We start from the raw sequence: 22,729 nt of genomic DNA on the forward strand, positions 1-22,729 counted from the left end.
TCTGCTTGGCCCTATTTTTCATTTTTCTTTCACCCTTTTTCGTTGTTCTTCTTTATGGCCTGTTTTCCTCTTTTCTCTCCCTCTCACTCTCGCGTTGATTTCCCCAGAACTTCCCTCTGCCACTACTGCCCCTGCGGCCCGCCCCCTCCCTGTGTAGCGATGTCCCCCCCTCCCACTCTTCGAGATGACCAGACCCTCCCTCCTCCTTCCCTTTCTTAACAGTGGCTGCTGAGCATCGAAGGGCGACGTTACTGACCTTCTGGTCAGTGTCCGATCACTCCTTCAGGCCCAGCTCCACCTGCTGCTGCCCTGCGTTCCAATCTCATCAAGAGCCTGCCAGCTCTGAGATCAAGGCCTGCCGCCACCTGAAAGGCTCCCGACTGTGCCTCGTCTCTGGCTTTGTTCTATCTCTGTCCTTCTGTTTTCTCCTCATTTTCATTTTTATTTCACCCTTTTTCTTTTTTCTTCTGTGTGGCCTGCTTTCCTCTTTTCTCTCCCTCTCATTCTCGCACCATTTTCCCCAGTGCTCCCTACTGCCGCTGCTGCCCCAGGGGCCCCACCACCCTCCCTGTGAAGCATTTTCCCGCCCTCCCACCTGACCAGACCCTCCCTCCCCTTCTCAAGGGTAGCCCCTGCACACTGAAGGAACGACTCCCCTGACCTTCTGGACAGTGCCTGATCACTCCCTCAGGCCCAGCTCCACCTGCTGCTGCTATACATTCCAATCTCACCAAGAGCCTGCTGGCTCTGAGATCAAGGCCCGCTCCGCCCAAAAGGCCTGTGCCTTGTCTCTGCCTTTGTCCTGTCTCTGTCCTTCTGTTTTCTCCTCTTTTTCATTTTTCTTTCACCCTTTTACTCTTTTCTTCTTTGTGGCCTGTTTTCCGCTTTTGTCTACCTCTTACTCTCGCACCATTTTCCCCTGTGCTCCCCCTGCCGCTGCTGCCCTGCAGCCCTGACCGCTCCCTGGGAAGCAATTTTCTGTCCTCCCGTCTCCCAGTTGACCAGACCCTCCCTCCTCCTTCCCATTAAGGGTGGCCGCTGCTCACTGAAGGGCAACTCCACTGACTTTCTGGTCAGCATCTGATTGCTCCTTCAGGCCCAGCTCCACCTTCGGCTGCCCTGCGTTCCAATCTCACCAAGCGTCTGCTGGCCCTGAGATCAAGGCCTGCCTCCACCCAGAGGCTCCTGCCTGTGCCTCATCTCTGCCTTTGTTCTGTCTCTGACCTTCTGTTTTCTCTTCTTTTTCATTTTTGAGTCACCCTTTTTCTTCTTTGTGGCCTGTTTTCCTCTTTTCTCTCCCTCTCACTCTTGCGCCGTTTTTCCGCTGCTGCCCCTGCAGCCTCACCCCACCCTCCCTGCGAAGCAGTTTACCCCCACCACACTGACCATTCCCTCCCCTTCTTCAAGGTGACTGCTGGCACGCCAAAGGTTTGCCAAAGGCAAGCCCATCTGTGCCCGGACCGCACCTAGCGCAACGCACCCTGGTACCTGCACCACCCGTCATTACAACACAAAGACCCCTCATGCAGTGAACTCAGGACGTTCCACCGCCTGCCATCATGCATCCTCCAGAGACACCCATAGACCTTTCTCCTGCTTCAACTGCTACTGAACCCTCACCTTTCACCAAACGCCAGACTCTCCTGCCACAAGACCATTGGACACCCACCATAAGCACCTCATCTGTATCCTTCTCACCATATGCTCTCTCCACAAACACACCATAGAACTCTGGGACTTGCTAGACCCCACCCGCCCAGACATCACCTTTCTTACTGAAACATGGACAAACCCAGCATCAGAACTGGATGTCGCCATCCCCATTGACTACAAGCTGCTCCACAAAGACCGGCCCTCCTGACCAGTTTGTGGACTGGCTATTGCACACAAAATCACTCTCCGCCTGACAACTAATGCAGAGGAACACTCCCCCATCATGGAGCACCTCCACTTCCAGATCCACGCCACCCCTCAGTCCACCTTCCACAGCACCCTCATTCACCCAGGCCCCACCCGGCCTTCAGCGACTCCATCGTCAACATTATAGCGCCCCAGGCACTCGCTTCCACGAATTACCTTCTCCTCCGCAACCTCAATTTTTACATCGACAACCACAACGACCACAACACTGCCTCCCTGCTCAAGAAACTCACCATAATTGGCCTCAAACAACTGGACACCTTGTCAACACACATCGCTGGACACACACTTGACCCAATTTTTTCCGCCAGGAGCAACATCACCGTCAACAGCAGCTCCATGCTTCACTGGACTGACCACCACTGCATTCACTGCTCCATCACCACACCTACAGGCCACCCCACACCCTCTGCTCCCCACACAGGAAATGGAACCAGACCTCAGAGGAACAGGTCACCAACACCCTCAGCAAGTCACCCCTCCATGCCACAGACGCAAACATCTCAGCATGGAACTTCCACCAATAGATACCCAAATGCACCAACACACTAGCATCACTCCCAATGACCTCAGGCAAACACAACATCAAGAAGGCCATCTGATTCTCCCCAGCACTCCAGGACTCCAGCCGCTCCTGCAGACAGCTTGAAAAAAGATAGAAAAACAGCAAGTCTCCAGAGGAGCTTGCAGCCTTCAAATCCATCACCAAATACCACCATTACCTCATCAGATCCACTAGAAAAGCCACTCTGCAGGACCATATCAGCGCCACCACACACAACACCAAAGGGACTCTTCGCCATAGTCAAAGAGTTTGCCAAATCCAAATTGGAAGTGGCGTATATCCCTCCATCTCAGGACCTCTGCGACAGACTAGCCAACTCACTAAAAATCAAGGACATCTACGATAGCTTCGGACCCCATGAACCTCCGAACCCACCAACAATCCTCCAGCTCAGATCCTCTGAACCTTCACAGATCCTACACTGATGGGCCCACCTCACCACAGACGAGATCCGCTCCATCATGAACAGTATCCACTCCGAAACCCCTACCGATCCTTGCCCCCACCACATCTTCAATAAAATCAACACCTCCATGGCACCCAAGCTCCGCAATACTCTTATCTGCTCCTTGGAGATGGCTACCTTCCCCGTGGACTAGAAGCACGCCGTGGTCCGCCCACACCTAAAAAAAAAACATGGCATCCCCCATCGATCTCACAAACTACCACCCCATCTCTCTGCTGCATTTCCCGGCCAAGGTCATCAAAAAAGCCATCAACACACAGCTCTGCAAACACATCGAGGACAACAACATCCTGGACATTTCACAATCAGATTTTAGCAGCAACCACAGCACGGAGGCCACCCACCTCACCACCACAGATTACATCTGCTCACTCCTCAACTGCGGCCAAACAGCAGCCTTCATCCTAATTGACCTATCAGCCGCCTTCAACACAGTCTTCCATCACACCCTCTGCTCCAGACACCATGTAGCCGGCATCCACTGCAAGGCCCTACAGTGGATACACTCCTTCCTGACTGGCAGAACACAGAAAGTCAGACTCCCACCATACCTGTCAGAACCTACGGAGAACAGCTGCGGAATACCCCAGGGCTCCTCCTAGAGTCCCACATTCTTCAACATCTACATGGCCCTGCATGCATCCATTGTCAGAAGCCAGGGACTGAACATCGTCTCCTATGCTGACAATACCCAGCTGATCATCTCGCTAACTGAAAACCCTACAACTGGCAAGAAGAACTTATACAACGGGATGAAAGGCGTCGCCGCCTGGATGAAGGAGAGCTGCCTCTAGCTCAACTCAGACAAGACTGAGATCCTCATCTTGGAACCCTCCACATCAGCCTGGGATGACTCCTGGTGGCCTACTACACTCATCAGCGCCCCCCATCCCTAAAAACCACAGACGCAACCTCGGCTTTATCCTGGATTCATCTCTCGCCATGATCCACCAAGTCAACTCTGCACTTGCTGACTTCTCTGGAAGACTTTCAGATGGATCCCAAACGATCGTTGCAAGACCGTAACCCACGTCCTGGTCACCAGCAGACTTGACTATGACAATGCCTCTACACCTGCACCACCCAGAAGAATTTGAAAAAACACAGTACATCCAGAATGCCTCTTCCAAACTCATCCTGAACATCCCCCGCTGCAAACACATCACAGACACCTGAGAGCTCTCCAGTGGCTCACAGTCGAGAGAAGGATCAACTTCAAACTTCTTGTCTATGCATACAAGGCTCTCAAAAACCTGGGACCCAACTACCTCAACCACGGAATCACCTTCTACTCCCCCGCCAGACCTCTCTGCTCCTCTCAACAGACACTAGCCACTATACCCCGCATCCGGAAGACTTTGGCTGGAAGAAGATTTTTTTCGCCTACCTCACGTCAAAGACCTGGAACACCTTGCCTCTACACCTCAGGCAGTGACCATTGTTACCTCAATTCAGGAAGGACCTTAAGACCTGGCTCTTTGACTGAAGCTCAGAGGACCAACCCCCACAGCGCCCTGAGACCCTTATGGAACAGCAGTGTGCTCTACAAATAACTGATTGATTGAGTGATTGAGGATGTGGCAGGGGTTAGAAAGATGATGGTATCCAGTACAGTTGGCAAGAAATGTGAAAAGGAGGACTTGGATATTCCACCCACTTTTGCTGCAGTTGTTTGGAAGGGCCCAGAGCCCAGCATGTGCCGCACAGCCAAAAGCTTTGTGAGGTGTGGAAAGTTGGTTTCCCTTCTAGCTGCTGCCACAACACTGGGTGCAATTTCTTGGAGAAGCCAGATGATTGACTCCCACTTCAAACGGTAATATCTTATGATGTCTTCTCTCAGACCCCAAAAATTGTTACCCTTTGTCGATATATGCGCTCTCTCCTTCTGATGGTGAGTGATGCGATGGTGCTGGTGGTGCCTGGCGTCATCACTGGTGTCGGCTGTGGCTTCCAAGTTGGAGCAGCAGCAATTCCATGGAGTCTTGTGGGTTGTCAGGGTATTTTTTGAGTCTGACCAGGCGTTAAAATTTTTATGCTAATGCGGGTTGGCGTCATTTATCCTTAGCACACGTCTTTTCTCATTAGACTTGTAAATATGACGCTAGGAGACTAGGTAACTAATTTTTTAAGAGGGAACGCCTACCTTGCATACCATTATCACAAAAAAAATTGCAAACCTTGTAAATGTCGCGCTAAACATGTCTAGCGCCACTTTGTAAATAAGGTGCTCAGTTTTGGTTGCATTTGCGTTAAAAAATGGTGCCAATGTGGCGCAAACTCCTTGTCAATCTGGGTCTTTGTGTCTGTACCAAACCAAGAGGCAAGTGGTGTTCACTCACAGCACTGCAAGGCTGATGGAAGAGAAAATCCTCTTACCAAAGTATCCTACATCTTGGATACCTGATCCAGTGGGCTGGTTGAGAATGTGCCAGGGTGAACTTTTAATATTGAGGCCTACAACACCAGGCTCTCTGCAATGGGCTTGTAGGTGAGGAAAACTAGATACTCAAGAGTGGGGCCGTGGTGACGGGCGAATATTCTGTGCACAGGAGGGCCTGTTCAGGACTTGATCCAGGCCCTGAGCTCCCCCTGAACTACACATCAGTGAGGGCTTCACTGATGGGGGAGAGTTTCCGTGTGTGATACCCTGGTTGAAGCACCAGCGTCAGGATACTGGTCTTGGTCTCCACCTTTGGCAGCATAAAGTCTAGGACCTCAGCCAGTCTCCAAACCACCATAGCAAATTAGGCCCCTTCTTCCGTAGGCACAGTAGGATGAGTGACAAGGCCAGTTTCTGGTGAAGTGTCCAGACCACTGGCATCCAGTTATTTAAGGTATAAGAGTAGCCAATGAGATCCTCAGACCCGTTACAGTCATATTCCTCACAGGGCCTGTGAGGAAGGGAAGGCATTCTCTCTGACCTGGAAGGTCTCGGTCTGGTCAGTGCCGGGTCGACATTGGATGCTGCTGAACTGGCTCCGTATCAGAACTGAGTGTTGGTGGTGACGGAACCAGCGCTATAGCGCCAAACACCGGCAAAGATCATAGCTTCGCAATCGGAGTCAGTCATGATTCAGAGAGCATGACTGGCAAACCCACGCTTAGAGATCCAGTCGGAGCATCTCTTGAGCCCGTAACGCCCAAAGGCCCTACAGATGAGTCAGAATGCCCAAATATGAGGTGCATAGCCTCATAAAACCTTTGAGTTGGGAAGAGGGGGCTCTATGACTCCATGGAATCATGAAGACGTAGAGTAGCCCTGGCACAGGCTCTGCTGGGAGGTGAGGAAGCTGTGCCAAGACTTGTGGCATTGTTCCCGTGCCTTGTCCAAAGACTTGGACCAGTGCAGTAAAGTCGAAGAGCACTTTAACTTCTGATACTTCTTTTTGTGGGACTTATTCCATAACAATTTTGTCCTTGACGATGACCAGCAGGATCAACTCTGAGAGCAGGCCTGGGACCTTCCATGTGACCGGGACCTGGAGGGGTGCGGAGTCGGATTTGAGTGGCCAGGAGCTTCATGGCCTACCCTAGTAGCACCTTGGGATTCATAGTATGACAGTCAGGGCAGTCCTTTGAGTCATGGTCTGGCTCCAGTCACCACAAGTGAGTCAGATGGGACATTTGCCTCTGACAGGCTCCACAGGATTTAAAACCCACAGGTATTTTTAGAGGACATCCCTAAAGCACACTGGGAGGGGGGCTAAAATTTCAAAAAAGGTCCTACAAGATATTCAAAAAATTATTGCATTCTCTCTTCCAAATCCCCTCTGATGGCATGGAAAAAAGGAACTGATGTTAGCGTACTGGGGTGGCGCCTTTAGAGGCACTGCAAATGTCACATCTGGCGTGGAGGAGGTTTCCAATTGCAATATGGAGCCTATCAGCACCACCTAAAAGCCGCAGATTTTGCACCACTTCCAGAGGAAGTTTCAAGAGCATACTGTTAGCAAAACGTGTGTGGGATAGTCTACTTAGCTGACTGGTATGCATCGCTGACAGGTACAGGCTGGCATAACCTCACCGTCACCATCTTGATCCTGATATAGTATGTCCAGTCACCAGAAAGAGAATGGACTTAGTGCAAGGTGTTACGGTGGATGGCATATTATGTTTTCTATTTGACACCTGTTTACTTAGTTTCAAAAGTAACAAATACTTGTTCAGTCAAGTGCAGTATAACTGCAGAAAGCACTCTCATGACATCCAGTTTCTCAATATCTCCTCAGTACAGAAGGCATGAGGACGAAAAACATTCAGGAAAACAATTGCCGCCTTCAGATGGAATTCCAACAGTTCGTTCGGCGCAAATTTGCGGTGAGTCCTCAGAACCTTCTTGTCCTCATGAAAATGAAAGGGTTCTGAAAAGAAAAGTGTTTATTCACTTATGCAGCTCACCGGTGTTGCGCTGAGCAGGAAGAAAGTCTTCCATGTTAAAAATTTAAAGTCATGTATAGCCATGAGTCTGGCCAAGATCAGGAAGCTGTGGGGCAGCTAACTAGAAAAAACAGAAGCACTAGGGGCCAGATGTAGGAAAGTCCCAAATTGCGACTTGCAATTTGCGAGTCCCTGCGACTCGCAAATTGCAAGTCGCAATTTGGAATGTAGAAAGGTGTCTCAGACACCTTCTGCGAGTCGCTATGGGGGTCGCAAAGACCCACCTCATTAATATTAATGAGGTGGGTCGCAATTTGTGACCCCATAGCGACTCAGGGCACTCACGGGGATGGAGGCCTGCTGAGAACAGCAGACCTCCATGTCCGTGACTGCTTTTAAATAAAGCAGTTTTTTTTTTTCAAAGTGCAACCCGTTTTCCTTAAAGGAAAACGAGCTGCACTTTGAAAAATAAACCGAAACCTTTTGGCTTTCGCGGTCGCATATGGAATTGCATACCATTGCGACTCGCAAATAGGAAGGGAACACCCCTTCCTATTTGCGACTCGGAAATGCATTTTGCGAGTCGGTGCCGACTCGCAAAATGCATTTCTACATAGCAAAGGCGCATTTGCGACTCGCAAACAGCGATTTTCGCCGTTTGCGAGTCACAAAGTTTTTGCTACATCTGGCCCTTAATCCATTAGATTACTTTTGATGGCTTCATTAACTATGGAGTAGAGATCGGCACACCTGTGAGGAAAGGTTTTTCAACTTTATATTTTTGTGCATCAGTATTAACGTGTACTATCCATTTTCAAATATGATCATACATTTATAGATTGAATTCACATAGTTGTACTTGAAACAATTTTCTCATGATGTATAGAAGTGAAGTTATAAATGTATTTTAGTTAAGCCAGATATTTTGTATAAAACTCCTTTTTGGCCATAATGGCTGCCGTCTCTAGCACTCACTGTTGGTTTACCCCGTGCACATCCTCTCGCCACATCCTCTCCCCACAGGCTCCACAGAGCATAGTTAAGCTGATGACATAATAGTTTATTCCTACTGCAGAAGTTGGATTATTAATGCTGAATTTTCTATAGTGCAGATGTACACTGCAACCATGATGCACAAGAACAATGTTTGGGAACATTGTGAGGGGCTGAGGACCCTTATGAATACAACTGGTACAAGGAACTTGCAGGAGTCAGCAGTTGGACACCTCACAGGCACTGACTTTGTGTCTCCTCCCACTGTGGCTGAGAAGGAGAGAGCCTCTTTTGCAATAGTGGTGTAGAGGATGGTTGAGGTCATGGACCTTAGCTGCCCTCGGTGGCAGTCAAGATGCACGTGTTGACGGAGGTGCTTTAGCCGGAAGTTGCCACCATGAACCTTTACTCTCATTTAATGAAGCCCTTGCGGACATCCTGGTCAAAGCCTTGTACAGGAGCTCCTATGCACAGGAAAAGTGCCCACTGCCATCGCACCACATCTGAGAACCCCTGTTTTCTCAACCAGCACCTCACCCCAGAGAGCTTCATGGTCCAAGTCACCTAAGATGACAATGAGCCTCCAATAGCAAGTCAGTGACATGACATATCAACTGCCACAACACAGAAATATTGATTTTACACAATCTCTCTGCAGAGGATGATGGCTCTCCTCCGAATCTGCCTATCCTGGAGTACCCCGATGAACTGGATGACCAGCTGACAAACATCAGCCAAGAGACCTCCCAAGAAGTCCTCGTATCCCTCTAGACACCACCTCCAGTGACAGAGCTGAGGACTCCGAGGACCCAGGGACCAGCTTTGAGAGGACAGTGGTAGGAGTCCAGCGGGACCTGGCCAAGGAGGTGCGGCTGGGGATGCAGACTATGGCGGCAGCCTAGAGGGTATGTGCACGTGCCTCATTACGCCCAATGAACAGACTGCAGCCAAACAAGGCACACATTCCCTAATACATGGAGTCCAGCAGTGTCAGAGGGACATAGCTGCTGCCATGAGGGAGAGGCCACACCAACTGCCCTCTCAAACTGGCAGCAACGTGATTGAGAACAAGCTGAACTCCATGCATCGGGAAGTGGCCTCCCTCAGGGCAGACATGACTGCCTACCACAGGGATGTTGCTGCTATCCTCAAAAATCAGCAGCTCCTCCTTGCTGCAGTGATGCCATCTGTAGTTCCACAGATGGCAGCTGCCGGGAATTGAGGGTCCACATCTCCAACCACTGAAGTGTGTGTGGCCCCCTCTACCTCCCCACCATCACCATCAACGGCAGAGGAGACACCACACACATTGGAGGATGAAGATGTGGAACAGATCATCTTCCCCCGTCAGAGTTCCCGGTAGCACCAGCCCATGCCACATGGCCAGTGTCTTCCTTTGTCCTGTGCTTGAGATCATGCCAGTGTTAGCACAGTTGGATATGTGCACTCCTCACCGACACACTGTTGACCTTTCTGTTATGGACTGTAATTGTCTCTCACTTTCCAATTGGCAATTCAAGTTCTTTTGCACTGAACGTCACTTCACCAAAGCATGTTCCATGACATGTCCTTCAAACCTGGACTTGTGTTGGGTCACAAATGTATGGATTTCACAAATTAGGTCATTGACCTAGACAAAGTATATATTGCACTTCAACACTTGTAAATAAACACCTCCTGCACAACCAGCTTGTATATGTGTATTGTGTCACATCTACTATGCTTAGGAATTGTGATGTGTGTAACCATGTCATTAGTCACAGAGTGTCAGTACAACAGTACAGGAATATTGGGGCACATATCTATGCACAAGGTTCCTACATGATAACCAACAATGCTGGTCACATCGCCTACAAGCAATACACTGAGTATGTCAATAATGTAGAACATATGTATGCTTCACTCACTACATATGGCAGGACTGGCTGTGAAATAGTTCTCGGGCAATATTGTCAGCTGGGAGTACCAGTAGAACACATTGGTGTGAAACATAGGTACTAAATCTCATCTGTAATTGCCACTGGTCAGTTTTACAGGATGGATTTTAAATGTAGGCTGTTGTCAGATGTACCATATTGCCAAACATTCCTACACAAGACCCTAACACTGACAGCTGCATTACCACACCCACCTGCCAAATACAAAGTAAACATAGTCACCTTGAATGGTGGGTACACTTGATGGCAGATGCATGGACAAGTAGTTGTTGCTGCCAACATGACAGCTCAGTTGTAAACAGGTCAGGAACATGTCAAGAGAGGGATTTGAAGGCAGGGCGGGATCCCTAGGCCAACACACAATTTTCATTGTGCACTCATGGCAAGAGCCTGAGACACAAGCATATGACCCAAAAAGTAAAGGAGTTCCCAAAAATGTTAATTAATAATGAGAGTAAACTCATAAAATCTAGAAAACCTAGCCTAACCTATACTAACCTATTCTAACCATACATAACCAACAACTAAACCTAACTACCCTATACTAAACCTACCTAACACATTTAACACCACACTCTAAACAGTGGCCCCCACACTCCTTATGTTACGAGAACACATGCAGGACAACATATACTTCACATATACTAACTATATCTAAACAAATATACTTTTTTTTAGGTACATATATACCCCAACATGACCCCCCACCCACCCACAAATTAACATGTCAAAAGTAAAAAAAAACACCACCCCAAATCCACTTATCCCATCTAAACGATACCTACGCTATCGTAACACTAACCCCCTAAACCCCACTATAAAACATTAATTAAAATGAGGACGGAGGGAACAGAACTGGGAGGTGAGAGTTCCGAAGACACTCATAGTTTGGCCTTCTTGAGGTTTTTCTTTATGTATTTCAGTCTCTTAGTATTGACAGCCACTGCCTTCTCCAAACTGTCCAACCATTGCAATACTAGTGTGACGTCCCTCTGCAGATCCTGCAGCATTTTAGGGACCATGGCAGCAGGTGGTGTGGACTGATGCACCGAGGTTGAAGCTGTTGCAGTTGTCTGTGCTGACATGGTGGCAGCTGTGCCCCACTACACTGCTGTGAAACTGGGTCTTTTCTGTGTGGACACTGCTAGTGTGGGGCCCCCTTGTGTGAAGCCTGCCATTCCCCAGTTGATCTCTCAGCACAATAGCAGCAAGCCATTCTCTGGAACCCATAAGGGGTCAGTGCTGATAGGTACACATGCAAGCCTGATCAATATGACTATCACCTACACTGTGAGCATCACATCTGCCTACAAATTTGGGATTCCCCTCCCCTGTGCCTAGGGGGGATGGCCATGCAATCCATCATCTCAAATGTCCTGGTTATCCACCAAGGCATGCCCACTCATACATAGAGTCAGGGAGTGGACCATATGTTAGGAGGGCTGACAACTAGGAAGCTGGATTCCATTGGTCTAACACATCTACATTCATGAGTCCAGGTGTAGACACCCATCAATATCTGATCTGTCAATACTATTCCTTATACAACCATTTTCCTGCTTGCACACATTTGGCCTTGACCTGCATTCACACCAATTACATTCCACATAATTGTTACATACATGCAGTGCAAAATACGGAGCGCCGTGCTGGGGGAAAACTGCCAGCCCAGTCCTCCATATTCATGACAATACAGGGATGCACCAATTTGGGTTCAAATGGTGCATCCCTGTGTTGTGAGAATGATGGAGGGCCCCACTGCCAATATTCTCACAGCGTTGCACTTCTTAGTCACATATGGCCCTCCATGTGGCTCGTCATTACCTTGTTTACATGATGCTGGCCATTGAGCACCACGAGCCTCACAAGATGTGACCCTCTGGTGGTGCATGGGGATCCTTTCAATGGGACACAATGTCACTATCCACCCCACTTTGATATCTGATCATTTGACAGCTTGTCATGACTAGCATTGTGTGTAACACACATGACTCACTCACACCAAACCCTGGATTACTTCACAGGACATACATTATCACACTTACTGCATACACCTGGTTCCTCAAATCGCACCGATCTTGTGGGGGGTGGTCCACCGGCAAGATATGAATGTAAAACCATGCTTAGTGTCATATCACAGTCACTACTAGTGGACAACAAATTTTGGTGTGTACTATTTTAGAGAAGTGATCTAGTTATCCTAGTGTAACACAGTGCAACAAACACACCAGTACAAACACTCGATGACACAGACACTCACGTGAGTGAGAGACACACATCTGTAAACTTACACTGGGCCAGACTCATGTAGTGCTACACCCTGCCACAACCATATGTGGGCAATCTATAGACAATGGAACTCCCTGGTATGAGGGGGAGTTGTGTAACAAATATATGACACTGCCCTGGTGCTTTGCAAGACATTTTACACAGGTACTGAAGCTTGTCCTGCAAGGCACTCAGAGGCACTTTGTGATAGACATGCGGCTCAATTAGAAGTTTGCAATGATCATACATTGAGTAATCCATGACTGATGCGGCAAAGTTGTCTGATGGTATCAAATGCCCCATTCACATTTCTCCCTAAGGCGGGTAAGCCCCCTTTGCTGGCATAATGGCAGGAGCAGGGTTCATGTATGTTAAATGATGACAAAGTTGTGCTATACATGCATTGCCCAACTTTGTTAACACAATCCAGGGAAATAAGGTAGGCTGGCGGTGCCTTGGCGTATCATACATGATACTATGCTGGGGCACAGGTGTCTCCATGGCCCCTGAAATGTGTGACTTTGTGATGGTTGGGCATCACTCACCAGACACCTGACCTGCATTGGTATAATGGTAGGACATGTGAACTCCATGTCTAGACTTGCGCAGTTACACTTAATTCTGGTTGCATGCAACCTGTCCACAAGCATTGCATGCAGCACACAAACACTCCTGCTACTGTCATACAAGAGCGGTGCACAGTAAATAGTATGCCAATGAGAGACTCACCAACAGGTCCACCGATCTCAACACCAAGATGATCGAGCAGATCCTGCTCCCTGGCCACCAGATCTCCCCAGCGATGCTTCAGCCGGTGCTCATTCCCAGTGCTCATGTAGAATCTCTTCAGGTGGTAGAGCACCTTGGCCCACTGCAGCCGCCTGGCCTCGGTCCAGTAGCCCTGGATGACCCTGCTCCCCCCCATCTCAGCATCATCTGCAGGTAGTTGGCAACAGCCACACAAAGCTACCCAACTCATCCTCTCCCATCCTTGTCAACCACCCCCTACCAGATATGTTAATACTGGAAAGGTTGACCCCAAATACGTCAAGCTCCCCCTACCAGACATGTTAATACTGGAAAGGTTGACCCCAAATAATTTAACGGAAATTTAAGCCCAGTAACTAATCCCAACTATCCCAACAGATTAACAAGCCCAGACAGACACCCCACAGTACAAATACAAATACACAAAAAAACACATAAAATAACAACAACTGTGACAAAATGCAGACAATATTTAACAAAACACAACAGGAGGGACACCACAAGATAATATACGCAAGCAAGACACAACCACCTGCTCCAAAACACAACCACACAGTCAAAAAGGCACAGACTGGAAAGAGAAAGTGAAACTGCACCCACTGTACCATACTTGTAGACAGAATTTCCTATAACATCACTTCCTGTCCCCGTGCATCACCTTTTCAGTTATATGTGTATTTCTATGATGCATTTGACATTTGCTTTGTTATTTTAGACGCATGACATATGTGCGTTGTTTCTATTGACGCATTACAGTTATGTGTCGATTTCATTGAAAATCAGTATTGAGATGAGTACAAAGATTGAATTCACGCTGAGGGCCCATGTGTTGTATTCTTTGCGTTTGCGGATGTTTTAGACGTCATTTATTTTTACTCACTTCCTGATTGCATGTTTTTGTACCATTGTCCTAAGATGCACCCTGAATCAACATACAAATGACATGGGCTGTGCTGCAGTGTGGCATATTGTGTATGGTCACATGTGGTAGTCCATGCAACAATGTGATGAGGGCGATTGGTCTGTTACACCGATGTGTGTATTACAGAGTCAACAGCATGCAAATAGTTGCACGATATGCATGTGTGACAACAGTGTATCCACATATGTTTGGCAGTCAGTACAATGCAATAGTTTTGTGATTGTGTATTGTGTTTTCGTATGTGATGTGTGATGTTTTCATACAGAGCATAATATTTAAAAATACATACACAACTCAAGCATTGTTGATGATGCCTGAACCAATGCTACTTAGGAAATGTTCCCCGACAACTGTCCCCGCATATAGATTTAGAGTTTATGGATACTTGTGAGTGGCCTATATATATGTCTGACATTTATACATCTTTGGTACATACTGTGTATGACACACATTGCCTACATTCCACACAAATTATGTTTCGACAACATATGTTTGATGAAACTCATGAATTTAACAATGGTTGTTGGTAGATTGGATCACATCATTTATTAAGGATAGATCGTATCATGTTCTAGACAGATCATATTTTTCAAAGCATGTTAAGAACAACTGTGGAGTGCCGCAGGGGTCTTCTCTTTGCCCCACCTTATTTAATATCTACATGTTACCTCTTGCAGAAATAGTCAAGCCTTTCGGGCTGGCTTTGGTATCATATGCAGAAGACACACAGCTAGCAGTATCATTATCCAATGACCCTATTGCTAATGGTCCAGCACTGGGTCCATGCCTCTTAGCGGTGGTGACATGGATGTCAGTAAGCAAGTTGAAACTTAATGAAAATAAGACGGAGTGATGATATTTGGAAATCACACACAACCCATTTCTAAACCATCTATTATGTAGAATCAGGGAGAGTTGCCACCCCCCAAAGCACTCATTAAGAGTCTGGGTGTATGGCTCGACCAGCAACTATCTATGATGTATCAAGCCAATAAAGTCATAGCCACCTCTTCTGGCCTCTTTAGGCTTTTAAGGAAGGTTTTTACAATCCTACCTTTAGTAGCCAAAAGGATCATTATACAGGCCGTGATTGGTTAACGTTTGGATTATGGAAATGCTCTGTGTATTGGAGCACCTGGATATGTGATCAAAAAGTTGCAGGTAATTCAGAATGCTTCGGCCCGCTTGCTTTTAAATATATCTAGATGTGAATCAGCAAAAGCAGGAATTTCCTCTCTCCACTGGCTGCCTGTGGCCAAACGGATACAATTCAAGACGCTGTGGCACATTCGTAGAGCATTGCACAATAGAGATCCAGCATTACTGTGGACACTGGCTTTCTTCTACTTTCCGAGCAGGTCACTTAGGTCCTCCACATCTTTTTTAGCAGTGATCCCCAAAGTGAAGAAGGCCAGGTGGGGGGGAAGATCCCTGGCCTATCAAGGGGCAGTTATGGAACTCCTTACATCTGAGTTTACGTATAAACAGCCACAAATTAACTTTCTGAAAGGCTCTGAAAACCTGGCTGTTCAAAGCATAATCATCTTCTTTTCCATATATCGACTCCTAAGTGTCCTAGCATTCAGTGCTGAGAGTCCTTCAGGTAGCCATGCGCTATATAAATCTACATAACATAACATAACATTTTGTGTGGTGGATCTGCAGCCCTAGCTGCAAATGTCCTCATCCATACTGAAGTGCATCCCACAGATGTGTCCGTGCAATGTATACCCTGTTTCAGGATCGGGCCGTATGGCAGTGGCAGTACAGATTACCACAGATGTACTGCACAGGCCCAACTTCTTCCATTGCTTGTTATACTTGGGCAAATCATGATGACCATTGTTACCAATTATGTCCCCTCATTGTCACACATGTTCCATAGAGCCATTGCAACTCTCACACTGAGTTGTGACAGTGTTCTTTTCCAACAAGACTCACTTTCCTATTTTGGACATCCACTATCTCATGTGTGGGCCCCTTGTATACTTCCTATTTGGATTGGACAAGATGTAGTTGTGTGAGATGTGCTATTGAAGAATAAGTTAGCAATATGGTTGTACAAGATATGTTGTGGTTCATAGATTGTGTCCTTCAGTTGTCACATACCACTGATGAGGCTATTAGTGATGTCTGTGATGGTGGCAGTACAATCTTACACATCATATATGATGTTGTGACAATACTTGTCAGATTCATATTTGTAACATGCTTCCTGAGGTTAGACTCACAATCCTATGGTATGTGTAGTGGAGCTTCGAGAGAACAAAGCAGGGTTGGTTGTATAAGTGAAGAGTTTATTTACAAATTTGACAAAGGTGATTTAAGTGGTTTTTAAGTGAAAATGTTCTAACTATGTGCTGTCTCTGGCGTATCCCAGCAGCTGTATTGTGCTGTTCCCCCTCCATTCCTACACCACAATCCTTGACCTCAGGCAGGTCATCAACCTGGTCATGCATGGGGATATTCATCCACACACATATGTTGCGCAGGATAGCACGTCATAATTTTTTTGCAGGCAATGTGTGGGGCATATAGTAGGCTGCCTCCTGTGATTTCCAGGCACCTGAATCTTGATTTCAGTATGCCAAATGTCCTTTCCACAATATTCCGTTTCTTATGATGTCCCTCAATGTATGCACGCTCTGCTCCTGTGCTTGGGTTTGCAAATGGGGTCATAATCCATGGCTGTATGCCATAACCCTGATCCATTGCAAAATATAATAAGAGTAAGTTGTTGTTAAGGCTTGCAACAGGTTTGTCATGTGGCATGGCAGTTGTAATTTTGAGGTGGCTGTGACTCATATGTGTTTGTGGTATGGTGTGGGTTCCTGGCCTTAGGCAAAGTTTTCTTAGCACTGTGTTGTTGGACATGACCATCTTGAGTATTGGCCAAAGTCCTGGGACATATGATTTGGAATCCTATCTGATAGTCAGCATGTATGTACCATGCGTTGTGTAGTGTACCTTTGTAGAAATGTGCTATCACTATAGGGGACATGGCACATCCTCACAACACAATGGGGTCAGATGTGGTGGCAACATGGTAGCACCGCAGAGCATGGACATCCCAGCCATTTTGGCGTGTCATTACAGATGAAGTGCAATGCTTAGGCCCATTTAAATGAGTAAGGTGACACCTACATTGGAGTCAGCATACACATGCTATGTATATTGTGGTGACAGACGTGCAGCAACACACATTGCACGCCCCTTCCACACTAAGTGCTGCATTAGAGAGTGGCCGATTTCCATTGTGGCTTCAAGTCACATAGGAGTGGTCATTCGCAAACTTGTGTATACAGTGCAGACCATGACAATGGCACTGGGGGCTTTTACATAAGTCCCTTAGAGATCCTGAGTGGCAGCTGATGTTTGTGCCAGCCATCAGGTATCCAACGGTATGTATCCCATTGTTTCAGGATGATCAACATTACTTCAAATGTCTCTCCTGTCTTCCAAAACATGATTTAGCATTTAGATTATCAACACATGCAGAGTGCAGGCTATGGGATGGAGCTCAGCTACTTAGCAAATGTGTCCCTTGGCACAGTGTATGTATGGTCACTGATGTCCTCTATACTCCCACAGGGTCCAACTATGGCATCCATGATCTGCACTGTTTAACAGTGACTCTGCCCCATGGTGGGCCATTTATTGTTTATGGTACATACATGATGGTGTTGTGGGTCAGTAAGCAATGCATATGAAGTGGCACTACAGTAGGTGTGGTGCCACTTCTCACAAATCTGGCACATAGTATTCGATGGGCATTAATTTTTTATTCCTATGTGTGTGACCTAATGCGTCAGGCAGATGTATATGCACATTACAGGTAATTTAGGTATGTGCTGAAGAGATGTAGTTGGTATTGGCATCAGTTGTCTGGCATTTGATGTTTGTTCTGGCAGTGACTTGCACGGCATAATTTGAGGGATCTGTGCCTATGTGAGAATTGCATAACATGAACATGGCATGTGCCATTGACATTGCTGTGCTATTCTTTGTTTGGTGTACTGTGTGTGAAGTGTACATAGTAGAAAACCTGTGGGCACTTGTAGTGGTTTGTGTAGTTCTTCTGTTGGCAAAGGGTACATATCTGCAGCTGTCCTTCACGTGGTGTGCCTGTCAAATTGTGCGTATGTTAGGTACATTTAGGTGAATGTGTTTGTGGTGTGCACTGATTGTGCTGTACTGTAGCATGGTGCATATGTGTTGTTACCTGAACATCGGTGTGACCCGGGCCATGTGTTTTTGGAGTGGTGTATGTCTTGTGTGTCCTACAGGGTTGGTGTGTTGTGTGTATATTGCTAGGTTTGTTGACTTACTCACAAGTAGTTCATTTCCATATTATCCATCCTGGAAGTGTTCATCGATCTTGCTATGCAGGAATATGAAGGCGTCATCGACACTCCCAGGATACTTGGCCAAAATGTTTGTGAATAGGCCCCGGTGATCCAACATGTCCTCCACATTAATGGAATGCATGTGCTTGCGATTCCGGTATAAGTGCTCTGCAGATGCAGGTGGCACAAGTCAGACATGGGTGCAGTCAATTGCACCAAGCACATGTGGGAAGCCATGATATTGGTAGAACCGCTGTTTGATCTCCTACTGATTTTGCTGGGTGTTGGGGAAGCTGATGTGGCGGGGTGTCAGGGAGATTATTGGCAAGAACACAGAAAATGACTGCTGTGACACACCAACAACCAGGGCACCCGTTGTTTGAAATGAGCCACTTGCCAGCATACGCAGGACAGCTAGCAGCTTTGTCACAGGTGGTATAGAGTGGGGGTCTGCAGGCTGGCTATGATTTGTGGCTCAATGTGGTGCAGCAGGTGTAGTATGGCTTGCCAGTTGAGCCTTTATGTCCTTATAATGTCTTGTTCCCTGAGACCAAGGAGGGTTGTCCTGTTTCTGAATATCCTCTCCTGCCTTCTGCGTTGTCTTTGCGGGCCGCGTTGTGGTGCTGGGGGTTGCTCTTGTTGTTGCTGTCCTCTACATCGTCTCCCAAGCTGGAACAGTATGACTTCCATCCTGTCCTGTGGGTTGGTAATGTTGCTTCTGTGTGTTTTCCTTAAGTAGTGATGTGTTTGCCTCATTTTAACGCCTGGTCTGACCCAGGCGTTAAAATTTGACGCTAATCGAAGTTAATGTCATTTTTTTGATCCGCCTCCCATCCGTGCGTTTTTTTTGCTTGGGTGGATAAATATGGTGCTAGGGGTTTAGAGTCATTTTTTGGATGGGTATACCTATCTTGCATCTCATTGACGCAAGGAGGTTTCATGCATCCAAAAAATTACATTAACTCCAATATTTTGACGCTAGATGGGTCTAGAGTCAAAATATAAATATGGACTTAAGTTTGCACTGAATTAGCGTCCAATAAGTTGACGCTAATTCAGCGCAAACAGAGTATAAATATGGGCCTCATTGCCTCATGAAATCCAGTAATCTGTGGGAGAACCGAATGAGATAAGTGTCCAAATTTTGGGGTATGGTTTTGCTCCTACAGTAGTACTGGTTGCACCCATGAAGCAAGCCTTGCATGTGTTCACCTGCACCATGTCTCAGCCAGGTTAGATGAGAAACATGTCATAAAATGAACAGCGTATCTCACATAAATCTACCTGGTACAAAGCTTCCTCAAAGCTGCCAATCAGGGCCATAAACACAGGGGGCAGAAGGGTGCATTGGGGCTCGGTCACCCTATATTTTTGTTTGGCACCACTGAGCACAGCTATAGTTCTTCGTATCTTACTTTCCTAATTTGTTTATTAGCTGTCTCCCTGCGCTCTCTCTGGGCTATTGCTCAGGTTATGAATTGCTTGATGCGAGGGTTCCACCACCTACTCAGCTGCTACGTGATGAGTCGTAGCTGATTTGACAGAGCACGAACTGGGCTGAGGTCCAGACTATGGCAGCATGACATTTCTCTTTGTTGGTGCTGTAGATTAACCATTGCAGTTTTGTGGCCACTAAGCAGTTTCTCCTGGCACATGCACAACGTCTGCTTGACTGCCTCACACTTTGAAGCCCCCTCTTTCTTTTCTGATAGCCCAGGTCTATGATGAATCACTGGTTAGCTAACTTATACTCTTAATAAGGGACAATTGCTCTCCCGTTATACCTGCGCCTTTGTTAACACAGTGCTGCATATACACTGTTTTATGCTTACACAAGGGTTGTTTCCTATATTCAACAGCAAAATGGCTCAGAGAACTAGACGCTTCTGTAACCTTAACAATTTGTTTTTCAGAAACTAATCTGTTGCAGTTACCCAATGGCATTCAATTAACAAACCGAAAGAATTGAAAGACTGATTTGGCCTTGCTGGAATCTGAAACAATCTGTGCAGGTAGCAGCATGTGCCTGGGGCGAGTTTTTACCTCACTGAACCATCTTGCTGGTTCAATGGCATATTTACAAATCACTGATTATTGCAGTGATCTGTGGGATACATGTTTAAATCCCTGCACTGCCAACTCGGCCTTACTGAACACCATTAAAGTGGCTAGTAGTTACAAAGGATAGCTAATATTACAGTAACCAAAAATGAGAAATGTCATCTTTTATACTAATATTATAATTTGGCACATGCCCGAGACCCCGATGCATTTGTTCTCTTCCTCAGTGGAAGATTTTTCAACTGCTTATTTATCAGGAATGTAATCAAATATGTATTAACTTGAGCAGGCACTAAATCTCAGGATGATGTGCGTCCCAAAAAAAGGATGTGCTATCCAATCAATCATCATTTATATAGTGCGGCTTATCACCCAGGGCGTCTCAAGGCGCTAGCTGGGGGATGCAGGTCAGTCGAAGAGCCAGGTATTGAGCAGCGGCCGCTGCCGCATATGTCAAGGAGGGGCACAACGGGATGGGGAAACAGAAAAAAAAAGAAAACCCACTTACCTGTTCTCCACATCGTCACTGCCTCCTGCCATCTCTTTTCTTCATCTGGTGTCCCAGCATTCACTGGGACGCCAGCACACGCTCCCCAGCAATCCTGGCGCTGCTTTCATGCTAAAATAGCATGAAAGCACCATAAGGATTGGTCTGAGCAGCAGTGACTGCCGCTCAGACACCAGCCTGGGGTCTGTGCTGTTTCTCCAGCTCGGCTGTGTATACAGCCAGGTTTGAGAAAACTAAGTGTGCTTGTGTGTTTGGCCTTCCCTCCTCCCCCCTTCCCCCTCCCACCTCCCGTGGCCCAGCCCCACCCATTCCCTGTACACCCTGCAGGTTGAGCCAGAGGATGAACAATTATGAAAAATAAAACAATAGCAAGCTATTGTTTTGTTTTTCATCTGCTGGCTCACCCAGGGGGTGACACGCCTCTGCCACTGCGGAAGAGCCGCGCCTGGTCTTGAGGTCCTTCCTGAACTGAGCCAGCAATGGGGACTGCCTGAGGTGGAGTGCATTTATCAACTGCTGTTGATAAATGCAGTGTTGAATCATGTGTACACTTGGTGTTGTACACACTTGGTGTGCACCTTCCCAGCACTGCTTTAGACATCTTCCAATTATATGATGCAATATTGTAATGTTTAATAAATTTATTTGAACAAATAGGATTAACACACCTGGTCTCCAAAGTGCTCATTTAGTTAAGAGCTTGCTACTGATGTTGTGTGATATGCAAGTGACAAAGTTTAAACCTGCCAAAGCAACTTAGCCTGCCTTGCTTCCAAACTGGAGCAACACTAGTACTCTTAGCAGTTCATTTATTTAATGCTCCATAATCCCGGTTAAGGGTTAAAAAAACTTTCTGGGTGGGTTGTGCTTCATAGGAAAGATGTGGGCTTGTTCTGGGGCTTCTGTGGGAAGTGTTGTAGTGTTATGCTTGATGACCACACATGCTCTTATTGTGACATATGTGGCCGACCCACAGCATGTATGGAGAAAGAAAAGGGTGAGAGATAGGATACAGAGTTCATAAGGCAGTTTTCAGTTGGTTGGATGGTGCCGGCATGCAGTGTAGCCTAAGTGGGAAGTGTTCTGTTCTTATGCATGATTGTTACAGGCTGCACAAAGAGTGTCAATAAGAAGGTGTTGCTGCAAATGTGTTGTTTCACCCATGTAAAGGAGAGTGTAAAATAGTTATGCATGTGTTATGGCATACCATTAATGAGGAATAATTGGTTCTAGTTCTATGAAGGGTATGAGCCAGGTTCCGTGGCACTTATCCTCCCTATCTTTATTGCCTTTCTACATTTCAGATGGTCTTAGATATTTCTTCTCTTTGTGGAAAGTCAGTTCCACAGTTCTTCTGCCCAAACAAAGAACGAGGTTTCACTGAGGCACTGTTGTTTGTAGAGGGAATGAGGAGATAAAGTGGAAGTCTAGAAAGAAGGGTCTGGTTCTTAAATAAAGGTTCAATTGTACTTGGATGGAAGATAGACTCATGTGATGTTTACCATGTGGGCCAAGTAGAGTGTCTTAAAGGCTGAGTATCTAGTAATGGGTAGATTGGAGGATTTGGATGATGAGGCCCAGTAGTCGAAGGTGTATAA

The sequence above is a fragment of the Pleurodeles waltl genome, chromosome 7, assembly GCF_031143425.1.
Source record: "Pleurodeles waltl isolate 20211129_DDA chromosome 7, aPleWal1.hap1.20221129, whole genome shotgun sequence".
In the NCBI taxonomy this organism is placed as follows: Eukaryota; Metazoa; Chordata; class Amphibia; order Caudata; family Salamandridae; genus Pleurodeles; species Pleurodeles waltl.